General features: G+C 44.6%; 1 long non-coding RNA gene across 2 annotated transcripts in view; it reads left to right on the forward strand.

Moving 5' to 3' along the window:
• LOC138670091 (uncharacterized) overlaps window positions 1-16,143 on the forward strand; it is a 92,638-nt gene that overhangs the window by 65,105 nt on the left and 11,390 nt on the right. Inside the window, exon 3 of one of the 2 annotated variants that reach the window (XR_011319299.1) lies at window positions 15,289-15,395. The exons of the other annotated variant lie outside the window; for it this stretch is intronic. This is a non-coding gene — a long non-coding RNA (uncharacterized lncRNA). Of the gene's footprint in view, window positions 1-15,288; window positions 15,396-16,143 lie in introns of those variants that run through there. 2 annotated transcript variants of the gene reach the window in all.

The following is a 16,143-nucleotide window of genomic DNA, read 5'->3' on the forward strand; positions in this document are numbered from 1 at the left end:
TTGATATTCTATCTCTCAATGTTAAAATTAACCTTCCCTTAAAATTATAGACTATTCATGTCTTTGTCAGTGGGCAAACTTACAAAATCAGCAAGGGATCAAATACCTGTTTTCCCCACTGCAACCCCATCCATCCTCCCTTCAATAAGGTGCAGTCGTCCTTTCCCCTTTGCAGAAAAGCATTCACAAAGTATGCTGTTTCCTCCACCATGCTTCCTGGTTGGGACTGTGTTTTTGGGGTTGAACTCATCCTTCTGTTTCCTCCAATCCAAACACAGCTAGTGGAATTGTTTTTTTTTTTTAAAGGCTATTTGGGTCTCATCTGACCACATGACCTTCTCCCATGCTTCACCTGGATCACCCAGATTGTCATTGGCAAAATTCAAATGAGTCTAGATATGTGCTGGCGTGAGCAGCAGAACCTTGCATTCGCTGCAGGATTTTACACCATGATGGTGTAGTGTGTTACTAACAATAATGTTTGAGACTGTGGTCCCAGCTCTCTTCAGGTCATTGACCAGGTCCTCTTATGTAGCTCTGCGCTGAATCCTAACCTTTCTCAGTATCATCCTTACCCCATGAGGTGAGATCTGGGATGGAGTCCCAGACTGAGGAAGATTGACAGTCATCGTGTGTTTCTTCCATTTTCTAATAATTGTGCCAATAGTTGTTGCCTTCACATCAAGCTGCTTGCCAACTGTCCAGTAGCCAATCTCAGCCTTCTGCAGGTCTACAATTTTGTCCCCAGTTTCCTAAGATAGCTCTTTTGTCTTGGCCATGGTGGAGAGGTTGGAGTGTGATTGATTTAGTTAGGTGGGCTGGTGTCTTTTATACAGGTAATGAGTTCAGAATTCTTGCTGATTTTCTGTGTTTTATTTTTAGATTCTGTCTCTCACAGTTGCAGTTTATTTACAAAAAAATTACCTACCTTTCCATTCTTTGTATGTGGGAAAATTAGCAAAATTGTCAGTGTATCAAATACATATTTCCTCCACTGTAGTTGCAACCTACCTGCCTGTTGCGCTCGGCACCATTCTCCATCGCTACAGAGTGGTCACTGACCACTCCTGATGGCAATTCAGCAATTTCCCCTGATTTCATGTTGACAGAGCAGCTGTTTCTTTTCTACTCTGCTCTGTTGACAGGGCGGGACTTACGACAAAATTTTGACTGACAGCAGGATCCCCACTGCCCAACTGGGGAGAGCTGGCTGTCAATAAGCATGACACCAGAAGTCCTGTCCTGTCAGCAGAGCATCCCGGAAGAGGAACTGATGATCTGTTGATAGAGTGCAGCTGGATTGCCGGAAGGAGCCGTCTGTGACCAATCTATACCCGCGGAGATTGGTGCTTGGCACTACGAGCAGGTAGGTTGCAATGACATGTTTGTTAGTGTTTTGGCACATTTTTCTTTTTTTAAGTCCTGAATATCTCCTTTAATATAAACTGATACGTCCAGGTACATGTAGCTAGATCATAATCACCAGAGATTTAAAGCTTGTGCGGTTAATGGAGATCATCTTTCTGACAGTTAAAGTACTCATTTTTGAACACGTAGATTTTACTCCCATTGAGAACATTTTCTGCCATCAAGCACATTTGGGACATCATTAGTTGGCAATTGCAAAGGGAGCGGCCAGCAGCAGATCTTGTTGATTTACAGGCCCAAGTGAATTCAGCATGGCAGAACATCCCTCACACAAACATTAATAACCTCACTGATAGCATGCCAAGGCGTGTAAGTGTGTCCTATTTATTTTGCACCTAATGTGCTGATTTTTTAAAATACCAAATTTGTTAAAATTAAACAATTAAAACAAATACATCCTAAACAGTGTAACCCAATGAAGGACAACATAAAATATATTTATATGATTGCAATTGGTGAAAATAATAATAATAATCTTTATTTTTATATAGCGCTAACATATTCCACAGCGCTTTACAGTTTGCACACATTATCATAACTGTTCCCGATGGGGCTCACAATCTAAATTCCCTATCAGTATGCCCTTGGTATGTGGGAGGAAACCGAAGTACCCAGAGGACACCCACGCAAACACAGGGAGAACATACAAACTCCTTGCAGATGTTGTCCTTGGTGGGATTTGAACCCAGGACTCCAGTGCTGCAAGGCTATCCACTGAGCCACCGTGCTGCCCATATTAACATATCATAGCTATAGTCTATCCTTAGTTACAAAAATAAATATACAGGACTTTGTAGTACATATTTATCAAGCCAAAGCCTTAACCCCTTAATCCCATATGACGTACTATCCCGTTGAGGTGGGGTGGGCCTTAATTCCCACCGACGGGATAGTACGTCATAGCGATCGGCCGCGCTCAGGAGGGGGGGAGCGCGGCTGATCGCGGCCGGGTGTCAGCTGCCTATCGCAGCCAACATCCGGCACTATGGGTCACGGACCGCTCCCGGCACATTAACCCCCGGCACACCGCGATCAAAGATGATCGCGGTGTGCCGGCGGTGCAGGGAAGCATCCCTGTGGGCTTCCCTGAGACGATCGGTACACGGTGATGTACTCACCGTGTACCGAGCGTCTTCTCCCTGCAGTCCCCGGATCCAAAATGGCCGCGGGGCTGCATCCGGGTCCTGCAGGGAGCACTTCCGGGTCAGGAGCAGGCTGCAGCTGCAGCTCTAATCCTGCCCGGCTGTTTGTCAGATCACCGATCTGACAGAGTGCTGTGCACACTGTCAGATCAGTGATCTGTGATGTCCCCCCCGGGGCAAAGTGAAAGAGTAAAAAAAAAATTTCCACACGTGTAAAAAAAAAAATAAAAAAAAAATCCTAAATAAAGAAGAAAAAAAAAATATTATTCCCATAAATACATTTCTTTATCTAAAAAAAAAACAAAAAACAATAAAAGTACACATATTTAGTATTGCCGCGTCCGTAACGACCCAACCTATAAAACTGTCCCACTAGTTAACCCCTTCAGTGAACACCGTAAGAAAAAAAAAAAAACTAGCCAAAAAACAACGCTTTATTATCATACCGCCGAACAAAAAGTGGAATAACACGCAATCAAAAAGACGGATATAAATAACCATGGTACCGCTGAAAACGTCATCTTGTCCCGCAAAAAACTAGCTGCCATATAGCATAATAACCAAAAAAATAAAAAAGTTATAGTCCTCAGAATAAAGCAATGCCAAAATAATTATTTTTTCTATAAAATAGCTTTTATCGTATAAAAGCGCCAAAACATAAAAAAATGATATAAATGAGATATCGCTGTAATCGTACTGACCCGAAGAATAAAACTGCTTTATCAATTTTACCAAACGTAGAACGGTATAAACGCCTCCCCCAAAAGAAATTCATGAATAGCTGGTTTTTGGTCATTCTGCCTCACAAAAATCGGAATAAAAAGCGATCAAAAACTGTCACGTGTCCGAAAATTTTACCAAAAAAACATCAACTCGTCCCGCAAAAAACAAGACCTCACATGACTCTGTGGACCAAAATATGGAAAAGTTATAGGTCTCAAAATGTGGAGATGCAAAAACTTTTTTGCTATAAAAAGCGTCTTTTAGTGTGTGACGGCTGCCAATCATAAAAATCTGATATAAAAAATGCTATAAAAGTAAATCAAATCCCCCTTCATCACCCCCTTAGTTAGGCTAGGTTCACATTGCGTTAATGGGTTAACGCTAACGGACAGCGTTGCACGGTGAAAATGTCGCAATTATCGCCGTGCAACGGGTCCGTTAGCGCATCCATTGACAGCAATGTGATTTTCGGGTGTAGCGCATCGCTAGAGCGTGCCATTTTCGGCTCACGCTAGCAAGGTGCCGTTCTTTTGTGGCGCGCCTCGGGTCCGATCCCCGATCTTCCAGAGCGGGGACGTTAACGCGACCACTAAACACGACACCTAAAAAGACATTGCGTTAGCGCAATCCGCTAGCGCTAGCGCTATACGGATTGCCCTAACGCAATGTGAACCTAGCCTTAGGGTTAGGGCTAGGGTTAGGGTTAGGGCTAGGGTTAGGGCTAGGGTTAGGGTTTGGATTACATTTACGGTTGGGATTAGAATTAGGGGTGTGTCAGGGTTAGGTGTTTGGTTAGGGTTACCGTTGGGATTAGGGTTAGGGGTGCGTTTGGATTAGGGTTTCAGGTAGAATTGGGGAGTTTCCACTGTTCAGGCACATCAGGGGCTCTCCAAACGCGACATGGCGTCCGATCTCAATTCCAGCCAATTCTGCATTGAAAAAGTAAAACAGTGCTCCTTCACTTCCGAGCTCTCCCGTGCGCCCAAACAGGGGTTTACCCCAACATATGGGGTATCAGCGTACTCGAGACAAATTGGACAACAACTTTTTGGGTCCAAGTTCTCTTGTTATCCTTGGGAAAATAAAAATTTGGGGGGCTAAAAATCATTTTTGTGGGAAAAAAAAGGATTTTTTATTTTCACGGCTCTGCGTTGTAAACTGTAGTGAAACACTTGGGGCTTCAAAGTTTTCACAACACATCTAGATAAGTTCCTTGGGAGGTCTAGTTTCCAATATGAGGTCACTAATGGGGGGTTTGTACTGTTTGGGTACATCAGGGGCTCTGCAAATGCAACGTGACGCCTACAGACCAATCCATCTAGGTCTGCATTCCAAATGGCACTCCTTCCCTTCTGAGCTCTGCCATGCGCCCAAACAGTGGTTCCCCTCCACATATGGGGTATCAGCGTACTCAGGACAAATTGGACAACAACTTTTGGGGTCCAATTTATCCTGTTACCCTTGTGAAAATACAAAACAGGGGGCTAAAAATCATTTTTGTGAAAAAAAAAGGAATTTTTATTTTCACGGCTCTGCGTTATAAACTGTAGTGAAACACTTAGGGGTTTAAAGTTCTCACAACACATCTAGATAAGTTCCTTGGGAGGTCTAGTTCCTAATATGAGGTCACTTGTGGGGGGTTTGTACTGTTTTGGTACATCAGGGGCTCTGCAAATGCAACGTGACGCCTGCAGACCAATCCATTTAAGTCTGCATTCCAAATGGCGCTCCTTCCCTTCCGAGCTCTGCCATGTGCCCAAACAGTGGTTCCCCCCCACATATTGGGTATCAGCGTACTCAGGATAAATTGGACAACAACTTTTGGGGTCCCATTTATTCTGTTACCCTTGTGAAAATACAAAACTGGGGGCTAAAAAACAATTTTTGCGAAAAAAAAAATTATTTTCACGGCTCTGCGTTATAAACTGTAGTGAAACACTTGGGGGGTTCAAAGCTCTCAAAACACATCTAGATAAGTTCCTTATGGGGTCTAGTTTCCAAAATGGTGTCACTTGTTGGGGGTTTTAATGTTTAGGCACATCAGGGGCTCTCCAAACCAACATGGCGTCCCATCTTAATTCCAGTCAATTTTGCATTGAAATGTCAAATGGCACTCCTTCCCTTCCGAGCTCTGCTATGCACCCAAAAAGTGGTTTACCCCCACATATGGTGTATCGTCGCACTCAGGACAAATTGCACAACAACTTTTGTGGTCTAATTTCTTCTCTTACCCTTGGGAAAATAAAAAATTGGGGGCGAAAAAATCATTTTTGTGAAAAAATATGATTTTTTTATTTTTACGGCTCTGCATTATAAACTTCTGTGAAGCACTTGTTGGGTCAAAGTGCTCACCACACATCTAGATAAGTTCCCTAAGGGGTCTACTTTCCAAAATGGTGTCACTTGTGAGGGGTTCCAATGTTTAGGCACATCAGGGGCTCTCCAAACGCAACATGGCGTCCCATCTCAATTCCAGTCAATTTTGCATTGAAAAGTCAAATGGCGCTCCTTTCCTTCCGAGCTCTGCCATGCGCCCAAACAGTGGTTTACCCCCACATATGGGGTATTGTCGCACTCAGGACAAATTGCACAACAACTTTTGTGGTCTAATTTCTTCTCTTACCCTTGGGAAAATAAAAAATTGGGGGCGAAAAGATTATTTTTGTGAAAAAATATGATTTTTTATTTTTACGGCTCTGCATTATAAACTTCTGTGAAGCACTTGTTGGGTCAAAGTGCTCACCACACATCTAGATAAGTTCCTTAAGGGGTATACTTTCCAAAATGGTGTCACTTGTGGGGGTTTCAATGTTTAGGCACATCAGGGGCTCTCCAAACGCAACATGGCATCCCATCTCAATTCCAGTCAATTTTGCATTGAAAAGTAAAATGGCGCTCCTTCCCTTCCGAGCTCTGCCATACGCCCAAACAATGGTTTACACCCATATATGGGGTATCAGCGTACTCAGGACAAATTGGACAACAATTTTTGAGGTCCAATTTGTTCTCTTATTCTTGGGAAAATAAAAAATTGGGGGCGAAAAGATAATTTTTGTGAAAAAATATGATTTTTTATTTTTACGGCTCTGCATTATAAACTTCTGTGAAGCACTTGGTGGGTCAAAGTGGTCACCACACATCTAGATAAGTTCCTTAGGGTGTCTACTTTCCAAAATGGTGTCACTTGTGGGGGGTTTCAATGTTTAGGCACATGAGGGGCTCTCCAAACGCAACATGGCGTCCCATCTCAATTCCTGTCAATTTTGCATTGAAAAGTCAAATGGCGCTCCTTTCCTTCTGAGCTCTGCCATGTGCCCAAACAGTGGTTTACCCCCACATATGGGGTATCAGTGTACTCAGGACAGATTGTACAACAACTTTTGGCATCCATTTTATCCTGTTACCCTTGGTAAAATAAAACAAATTGGAGCTGAAATAAATTTTGTGTGAAAAAAAGTTAAATATTCATTTTTATTTAAACATTCCAAAAATTCCTGTGAAACCCCTGAAGGGTTAATAAACTTCTTGAATGTGGTTTTGAGCACCTTGAGGGGTGCAGTTTTTAGAATGGTGTCACACTTGGGTATTTTCTATCATATAGACCCCACAAAATGACTTCAAATGAGATGTGGTCCTTAAAAAAAATGGTGTTGTAAAAATGAGAAATTGCTGGTCAACTTTTAACCCTTATAACTCCCTAACAAAATAAAAATTGGTTCCAAAATTCTGCTGATGTAAAGTAGACATGTGGGAAATGTTACTTATTAAGTATTTTGCATGACATATCTCTGTGATTTAAGGGCATAAAAATTTAAAGTTGGAAAATTGCGAAATTTTCAAAATTTTTGCCAAATTTCCGTTTTTTTCACAAATAAACGCAAGTTATATCGAATAAATTTTACCACTACCATGAAGTACAATATGTCACGAGAAAACAAAGTCAGAATCGCCAAGATCCGTTAAAGCGTTCCAGAGTTATAACCTCATAAAGGGACAGTGGTCAGAATTGTAAAAATGACCCGGTCATTAACGTGCAAACCACCCTCGGGGCTTAAGGGGTTAATGGCAGAACATACGATCTAAGGATAAGGAAACACATATTTGTCAAGCTTATATAGCATGTGGTCCTAGCACCACAATGCACGTTTCACCCGTGCTTCTTCAGGGACTGTGTCAGAAAAGGAGCAAACATGTGGGTATATATAGGTAATAGTATGTATTTATTGACCTAAATAACTAATGGCAGCCTGACTGTTTGTTGTATGTGAAATTAATCAACCAATCAGAGGAACCAAGCATGTATTTGTTATCCTACATCAACCTATCTCTTATCACTCCTCGTGAACATGTCACTATCTGTCAGCCTATCTATTGCTCTGTCTCAGAAATATAGTAATATAGTTAGCAAGGCCGAAAAAAGACATTTGTCCATCCAGTTTAGCCTATATTCCGTCAGAATAAATCCCCTGACCTACGTCTTTCTAAAGAACCTAATAACTGTAAGATACAATATTGTTACACTCCAGGAAGACATACAGGCCTCTCTTGAATCCCTCGACTGATTCTCACTGCCCTAACAGTAAAGAATCCTCTTCTATGTTGATGGAAAAACCTTCTCTCCTCCAGATGCAGAGAATGCCTCCTTGTGACCGTCACCTTCCTTGGTATAAACAGATCTTCGGAGAGATATTTGTATTGTCCCCTTATATACTTATACATGGTTATTAGATCGCCCCTCAGTCATCTTTTTTCTAGACTAAATAATCCTAATTTTGCTAATCTCTCTGGGTATTGTAGTACCCCCATCCCCTTTATTAATTTTGTTGCCCTCCTTTGTACTCGCTCTAGTTCCATTATATCCTTCCTGAGCACTGGTGCCCAAAACTGTACACACTACTCCATGTGTGGTGTAACCAGGGATTTGTACAGAGGCAGTATAATGTTCTCATCATGTGTATCCAGACCTCTTTTAATGCACTCCATGATCCTGTTTACCCTGGCAGCCCCTGCCTGGCACTGGCTGCTCCAGGTAAGTTTATCATTAACTAGGATCCCCAAGTCATTCTCCATGTCAGATTTACCCAGTTGCGTCCTGTTCACTGTGTAATGTTGATATTGATTCCTTCTTCCCATGTGTATGACCTTACATTTGTCATTGATAAGCCGCATCTGCCACCTTTTGGCCCAAGTTTCCAACTTATCCAGATCCATCTGTAGCAGAATACTATCTTCTCTTGTATTAACTGCTTTACATAGTTTTGTATCATCTGCAAATATCGATATTTTACTGTGTAAACCTTCTACCAGATTGTTAATAAATATGTTGAAGAGAATAGGTCCCAACACCGACCCCTGCGGTACCCCACTGGTCACAGTGACCCAGTTAGAGATGCTTTCTATCACTAAGTCAGTTACTTACTGGTGATGAGCGACTATACTCGTTACTCGAGATTTCTCGAGCACGCTCGGGGGTCCTCCGAGTATTTTTTAGTGCTCAGATATTTCGTTTTTCTTGCCGCAGATGAATGATTTACATCTGTTAGCCAGCATAAGTGCATGTGGGGGTTGCCTGGTTGCTAGGGAAATCTCGAGTAACGAGTATATTCGCTCATCACTATTACTTACCCATTTACACACATTTTCCCCCAGACAAAGCATTCTCATTTTGTGTACCAACCTCTTGTGTGGTACGGTATCAAATGCTTTGGAAAAATCATGATATACCACATCCAATGACTCACCTTGGTCAAGTCTATAGCTTACCTCTTCATAAAAACTGATTAGATTGGTTTGACAGGAGCGATTCCTCATAAACCCATGCTGATATGGAGTTATTATTATTATTTATTATTATAGCGCCATTTATTCCATGGCGCTTTACATGTGAGGAGGGGTATACATAATAAAACAAGTACAATAATCTTGAACAATACAAGTCACAACTGGTACAGGAGGAGAGAGGACCCTGCCCGCGAGGGCTCACAATCTACAAGGGATGGGTGAGGATACAGTAGGTAGGGTAGAGCTGGCCGTGCAGCGGTTTGGTCGATCGGTGATTACTGCAGGTTGTAGGCTTGTCGGAAGATGTGGGTCTTCAGGTTCTTTTTGAAGGTTTCGATGGTAGGCGAAAGTCTGATATGTTGTGGTAGAGAATTCCAGACTAGGGGGGATGCACAAGAGAAATCTTGTATGCGATTATGGGAAGAGGAGATAATAGGGGAGTAGAGAAGGAGATCTTGTGAGGATCGGAGGTTGCGTGCGGGAGAGTACCGGGAGACGAGGTCGCAGATGTATGGAGGAGACAGGTTGTGGATGGCTTTGTATGTCATGGTTAGGCTTTTGTACTGGAGTCTCTGGGTGATGGGGAGCCAGTGCAGGGATTGACAGAGGGGAGAGGCCGGAAATAGCGGGGGGACAGGTCGATTAGTCGGGCAGCAGGGTTTAGAATAGATTGGAGGGGTGCAAGAGTGTTAGAGGGGAGGCCACAGAGCAGGAGGTTACAGTAGTCAAGGCGGGAGATGATGAGGGCATGGACTAGGGTCTTTGCGGATTCTTGGTTTAGGAATGTGCGGATCCGTGAAATATTTTTGAGTTGGAGGCGGCAGGAAGTGGAAAGGGTTTGGATATGTGGTTTAAAAGAGAGATCAGTGTCAAGGATTACCCCAAGACAGCGGGCTTGTGGGACTGGGGAGAGTGGGCAGCCGTTTACTGTAATGGATAGGTTCATTGGGGAGGTCGTGTGAGATGGGGGAATGATGATGAATTCTGTTTTGTCCATGTTAAGTTTTAGAAATCTAGTGGAGAAGAAGGATGAAATAGCAGACAGACATTGAGGGATTCTGGTTAGTAGGGTGATAATATCTGGTCCAGAGATGTAGATCTGTGTGTCGTCAGAATAGAGATGATATTGAAAGTCGTGAGATTCTATGAGCTGTCCCAGGCCAAAGGTGTAAATGGAGAAGAGCAGGGGTCCTAGAACTGAACCTTGCGGGACTCCGACAGATAGGGGGCGAGGTGAGGAGGTGGTGTGTGAGTGGGAGACGCTGAATGTACGGTCAGTTAGGTATGACGAGATCCAGGATAGGGCCAAGTCTGTGATTCCAAGGGATGAGAGGGTCTGCAGCAGCAGGGTATGGTCCACTGTGTCAAAGGCAGAGGACAGGTCCAGGAGGAGGAGGATAGAGTAGTGTCGCTTGCTCTTGGCGGTTAATAGGTCATTGGTGACCTTGGTTAGGGCAGTTTCAGTGGAGTGGTGTGACCGGAAGCCTGATTGAAAGCGGTCGAAGAAGAAGCAGGAAGATAGATGGGAGGACAGTTCAAGATGGACATGTTGTTCCAGTAGTTTTGAGGCAAAGGGGAGAAGTGATATAGGGCGATAGCTAGATACAGAGGATGGGTCAAGAGAGGGATTTTTGAGGATAGGTGTGATTGAAGCATGTTTAAAGCTTGAGGGGAAAATGCCAGTTGTTAGTGATAGGTTGAAGAGATGGGTTAGGGTTGGGATGAAGACTGTGGCGAGGTTTGGGATGAAGTGGGATGGGAGTGGGTCAAGTGCACAGGTGGTGAGATGCGATCTTGAGAGTAGAGTGGAGAGTCCGTCTTCTGTAATGGTGGAGAAGTTGGTTTTGGAGGTGGAGGGCTGGGTAGTTGGGAGGAAGGGTTCTGGGGGTTGTTTACTAAAACTGTCTCTGATGTTGTCAATTTTCTGCTTGAAAAATGAGGGAAAGTCTTCAGCTGAGATGAGTGGGGAGGGAAGAGGTGCTGGGGACGGAGGAGAGAGTTGAAGGTGTTGAATAACTGTTTGGGGTTGTGAGACGGGGAGGATATGAGAGATGAGAAGTAGGTTTGTTTAGCTGTGGCGAGTGTGGTCTTGAAAGTAGTGAGGGACTGTTTGAATGCAATGAAGTGCTCGTTGGAGTGGGATCTTTTCCATCTGTGCTCAGCAGCTCTGGAAGCTCGCCTCAGTTCTTTGGTCATGCTGGTGTGCCAGGGTTGTCTGTTGATTTTGCGAGCTTTGGTATGTGTGAGAGGGGCAAGAGATTCCAAAGCTGCAGCTATTGTGGTGTTATATAGAGCGGCAGCATCATCCGCATTGTGTAGGGAGCTTATGTCTGTGAGAGGGAGGAGGCATTCAGAGAGTGAGTGAAGATCAAGGTGTTTAAGATTTCTGCGAGGGTGTGAGAGTTTGTGGGGGGGGGGGGGGGTTGTAGACAAGGAGTGGAAAGGGAAGAAAATGTGAGTAGGTTGTGGTCAGAAAGAGGAAGAGGTGAGTTTGAGAGGTTAGATAGGTGTTATGACCTGGTGGTAAGGACAATAATGGACCTGGTGGTTAAGAGCACACGGAATGACCTGATAGTTACTAATAATATAGGACGAGCTCTGAGACGTGGGAACTCTGCTGACCGCAATCCCTAATCCTATCACACACTAGAAATAGCCGTGGATTGCTCCTAACGCTCCCTATGCAACTCGACACAGCCTAAGAAACTAGCTAGCCCTAGAGATAGAAAAATAAAGCCTACCTTGCCTCAGAGAAATTCCCCAAAGGAAAAGGCAGCCCCCCACATATAATGACTGTGAGTAAAGATGAAAATTACAAACACAGAGATGAAATAGATTTAGCAAAGTGAGGCCCGACTTACTGAACAGACAGAGGATAGGAAAGGTAACTTTGCGGTCAGCACAAAAAACTACAAAAAGACCACGCAGAGGGCGCAAAAAGACCCTCCGCACCGACTCACGGTGCGGAGGCGCTCCCTCTGCGTCCCAGAGCTTCCAGCAAGCAAGACAAAAATCAAAATAGCAAGCTGGACAGAAAAATAGCAAACCAGAGAAAAGCAAGCAGGAACTTAGCTTCTGCTGGGAAGACAGGTCACAAGAACGATCCAGGAGAGAACTAGACCAATACTGGAACATTGACAGGTGGCATGGAGCAATGATCTAAGTGGAGTTAAATAGAGCAGCCAGCTAACGAATTAACCTCGTCACCTGTGGAAGGAAACTCAGAAGCCGCAGCTCCACTCACAACCACCAGAGGAAGCCCATGGACAGAACCAGCCGAAGTACCATTCATGACCACAGGAGGGAGCTTGACAACAGAATTCACAACAGATAGGGAGCAGAGGCGGGTGAAGATGAGGTCCAGTGTGTGACCATCTTTGTGGGTGGCTGTAGAAGACCATTGAGTGAGGCCAAAGGAGGAAGTGAGGGATAGAAGTTTAGTGGCAGCTGAGAGGGAAGTGTCAATGGGGATGTTGAAGTCGCCCATGATGATAGTGGGGATGTCAGCGGCGGGGAAATGGAGTAGCCAGGTGGAGAAGTGGTCAAAGAAGGTGGTGGCTGACCCTGGGGGACGGTAGATGACAGCCAGCTGGAGGTTGGAGGGTGAGTAGATGCGCACAGAGTGCACCTCAAAGGAAGGGAGGGTAACAGAAGGTGGCAGTGGGATTGGGGTGAAGGAGCAGTTATCTGACAGGAGAAAACCAACTCCTCCGCCATGCTTGCTGCTGGGGCGGGGTGTGTGAGAAAGGTGGAAGCCACCGTAAGAGAGTGCAGCAGGGGAGGTGTTGTGAAAGGTAATTCAGTACCACAATGGACATAGAGGTCAGAACACATACAGTGACCTGACAATAACCCAAAAACATAGAACGAGCTGACCGCAATCCCTAATCCTCTCCAACCACACTAGAGGCAGCCGTGGATTGCGCCTAAAGCTCCCTATGCAACTCGGCACAGCCTGAGAAACTAGCTAACCTGAAGATAGAAAATAAGCCTACCTTGCCTCAGAGAAATACCCCAAAGGAAAAGGCAGCCCCCACATATAATGACTGTGAGTTAAGATGAAAAGACAAACGTAGAGATGAAATAGATTTAGCAAAGTGAGGCCCGACTTTCTCAACAGAGCGAGGATAGGAAAGGTAACTTTGCGGTCAACACAAAACCCTACAAAAACCACGCAAGGGGGGCAAAAAGACCCTCCGTACCGAACTAACGGCACGGAGGTACACCCTCTGCGTCCCAGAGCTTCCAGCAAGCAGGAAAAAACAAATAGACAAGCTGGACAGGAAAAACAGCAAACAAAATAGCAAAGCGGAACTTAGCTATGCAGAGCAGCAGGCCACAGGAACGATCCAGGAGGAAACAGGTCCAATACTAGAACATTGACTGGAGGCCAGGATCAAAGCACTAGGTGGAGTTAAATAGAGCAGCACCTAACGACTTCACCACATCACCTGAGGAAGGAAACTCAGAAGCCGCAGTACCACTTTCCTCCACCAACGGAAGCTCACAGAGAGAATCAGCCGAAGTACCACTTGTGACCACAGGAGGGAGCTCTGCCACAGAATTCACAACAGGGAGGCTGTGTCAGAAGGGGTGAGCCAGGTTTCAGTGATGCCGAGGAAGGAGAGTTTGTTATTGATAAAGAGGTCATGGATAAATGAAAGTTTATTGCAGACAGAGCGTGGAGTTAAACAGTTATTCTCATGGAGATAATTCAGAATAAAATCCCTTAGAAACCCTTCAAATATTTTACCAACAATAGAGGTTAGACTTACTGGCCTATAATTTCCAGGTTCACTTTTAGAGCCCTTTTTGAATATTGTTACCACATTTGCTATGCGCCAGACCACGTCGCTATAGAGTCCCTAAATAAAAGAAATAATGGTTTGTCTATTACATTAGGCTGGTTTCACATTTGCGGTTGTGTCTGCAGTGTTTGTGCTGCAATTTTCCGCATGCGTCATGTATTCCTATCTTTAACATTACGGACTATTGGTTGCGTTTTGCCGCGTTTCGCGATGCATGCGTTGTTTCGTTGTCTTCGGCTTGGCGCGGTAAACGCTACATGTAGTAATTTCAGAGGCGTCAATTTGCCACGGCAGGCGGCAGCGTGTAAGTATACCTGGCTGACTGCTTATTGTATCCTGACTTTACTATTCTTCACTGTTCATTTCTTTACTTTCCTCTTTCTTTCCCTTTTTTTTCTTGACTCCTTTTTTTTCTTGACGTTGAATTTTCATGCCAGTTTTCTGTCTCTGTTGTTTTCTTTATTTTCCTCATCTTAATGTCTCCAATAGTGTTGAGCGATACCGTCCGATACTTGAAAGTATCGGTATCGGATAGTATCGGCCGATACCCGAAAAATATCGGATATCGCCGATACCGATATCCGATACCAATACAAGTCAATGGGACATCAAGTATCGGAAGGTATTCTCATGGTTCCCAGGGTCTGAAGGAGAGGAAACTCTCCTTCAGGCCCTGGGATCCATAGGGATGTGTAAAATAAAGAATTAAAATAAAAAATATTGATATGCTCACCTCTCCGGCGGCCCCTGGACATCATGCTGCTAACTGGGAGGCTTCTTTGTTTAAAATGCGCGCCTTTAGGACCTGGGAATGACGTCCCGGGTTCTGATTGGTCGCGTGCCGCCCATGTGACCGGCACGCGACCAATCAGAAGCCGTGACGTCATTCGCAGGTCCTCAATTCCTAGAATTAGGAGTTTTTGTGAATGAGAATGACGTCGCGGTTTCTGATTGGTCGCGTGCCGCCCATGTGACCGGCACGCGACCAATCAGAAGCCGCGACGTCATTCTCATTCACAAAAACTCCTAATTCTAGGAATTGAGGACCTGCGAATGACGTCACGGCTTCTGATTGGTCGCGTGCCGGTCACATGGGCGGCACGCGACCAATCAGAACCCGGGACGTCATTCCCAGGTCCTAAAGGCGCGCAATTTAAACAAAGAAGCCTCCCGGTTAGCAGCATGATGTCCAGGGGCCGCCGGAGAGGTGAGCATATCAATATTTTTTATTTTAATTCTTTATTTTACACATCCCTATTGATCCGATACCGATACCCGATATCACAAAAGTATCGGATCTCGGTATTGGAATTCCGATACCGCAAGTATCGGCCGATACCCGATACTTGCGGTATCGGAATGCTCAACACTAGTCTCCAACATTAATGTATTTATTTATTTTTTAGGTTCCAGAACAGGATGAGGGCCTCATTGACAACGATATCATCTCCCTGGTCCATGAGCGAGTCTCGTTGTGGGACTGTTGTAAATTCCGCTCTTGGGCTCCCTCCGGTGGTTGTAAGTGGCACTTTTGTGAGTTCTGCTCTTGGGCTCCCTCTTGTGGTTTCTAGTGGTATGGCTGCTCCTTGGAGTTAGCTGTCATCAGCTGCCTCCACTTATCGTATCTTCTGCTCGGCTATTTAGGCCTGGCTCTTTCTTCAGCCAGTGCCACTTGTAAATGGCTCCTGGTTGGATTCACATCTCTTTGGAGTTCCCTGTTATCCTGACCAGTTCAGCAAAGCTAAGTTTTTGCTTGCTCTTTTCTGTCCATAGATTGTGGACTTATCCATTCTGTGCTTTCTATGTTTGTCCAGCTTATCAGTGTCAATTAATTCTGTCTTGCTGGAAGCTCTGGGAGGCAGATTTGCCCTCCACACCTTTAGTCAGGTGTGGAGATTTTTTGTAAACTCTGCGTGGATTTTTGTAGTGTTTTATACTGACCGCACAGTATTCCATCCTGTCCTATCTATTTAGCTAGAGTGACCTCCTGTGCTCATCCTGGTTTCATTCTGTGTATGTCTTTTCCCTCTCCACTCACAGTCATTATTTGTGGGGGGCTAATCTATCCTTTGGGGATTTTCTCTGAGGCAAGATAGCTTTCCTGCTTCTTTCTTTAGGGGTAGTTAGCTCTTAGGCTGTGACGAGATGCCTAGGGAGAGTTAGGAGCATTCCACGGCTACTTCTAGTGTTGTGTTGAGCTTAGGGACTGCGGTCAGTACAGTTACCACGTCCTTCAGAGCTCGTTCCATGTTGCTCCTAGA

Source organism: Ranitomeya imitator, chromosome 3, assembly GCF_032444005.1.
Source record: "Ranitomeya imitator isolate aRanImi1 chromosome 3, aRanImi1.pri, whole genome shotgun sequence".
Classification (NCBI taxonomy): domain Eukaryota; kingdom Metazoa; phylum Chordata; class Amphibia; order Anura; family Dendrobatidae; genus Ranitomeya; species Ranitomeya imitator.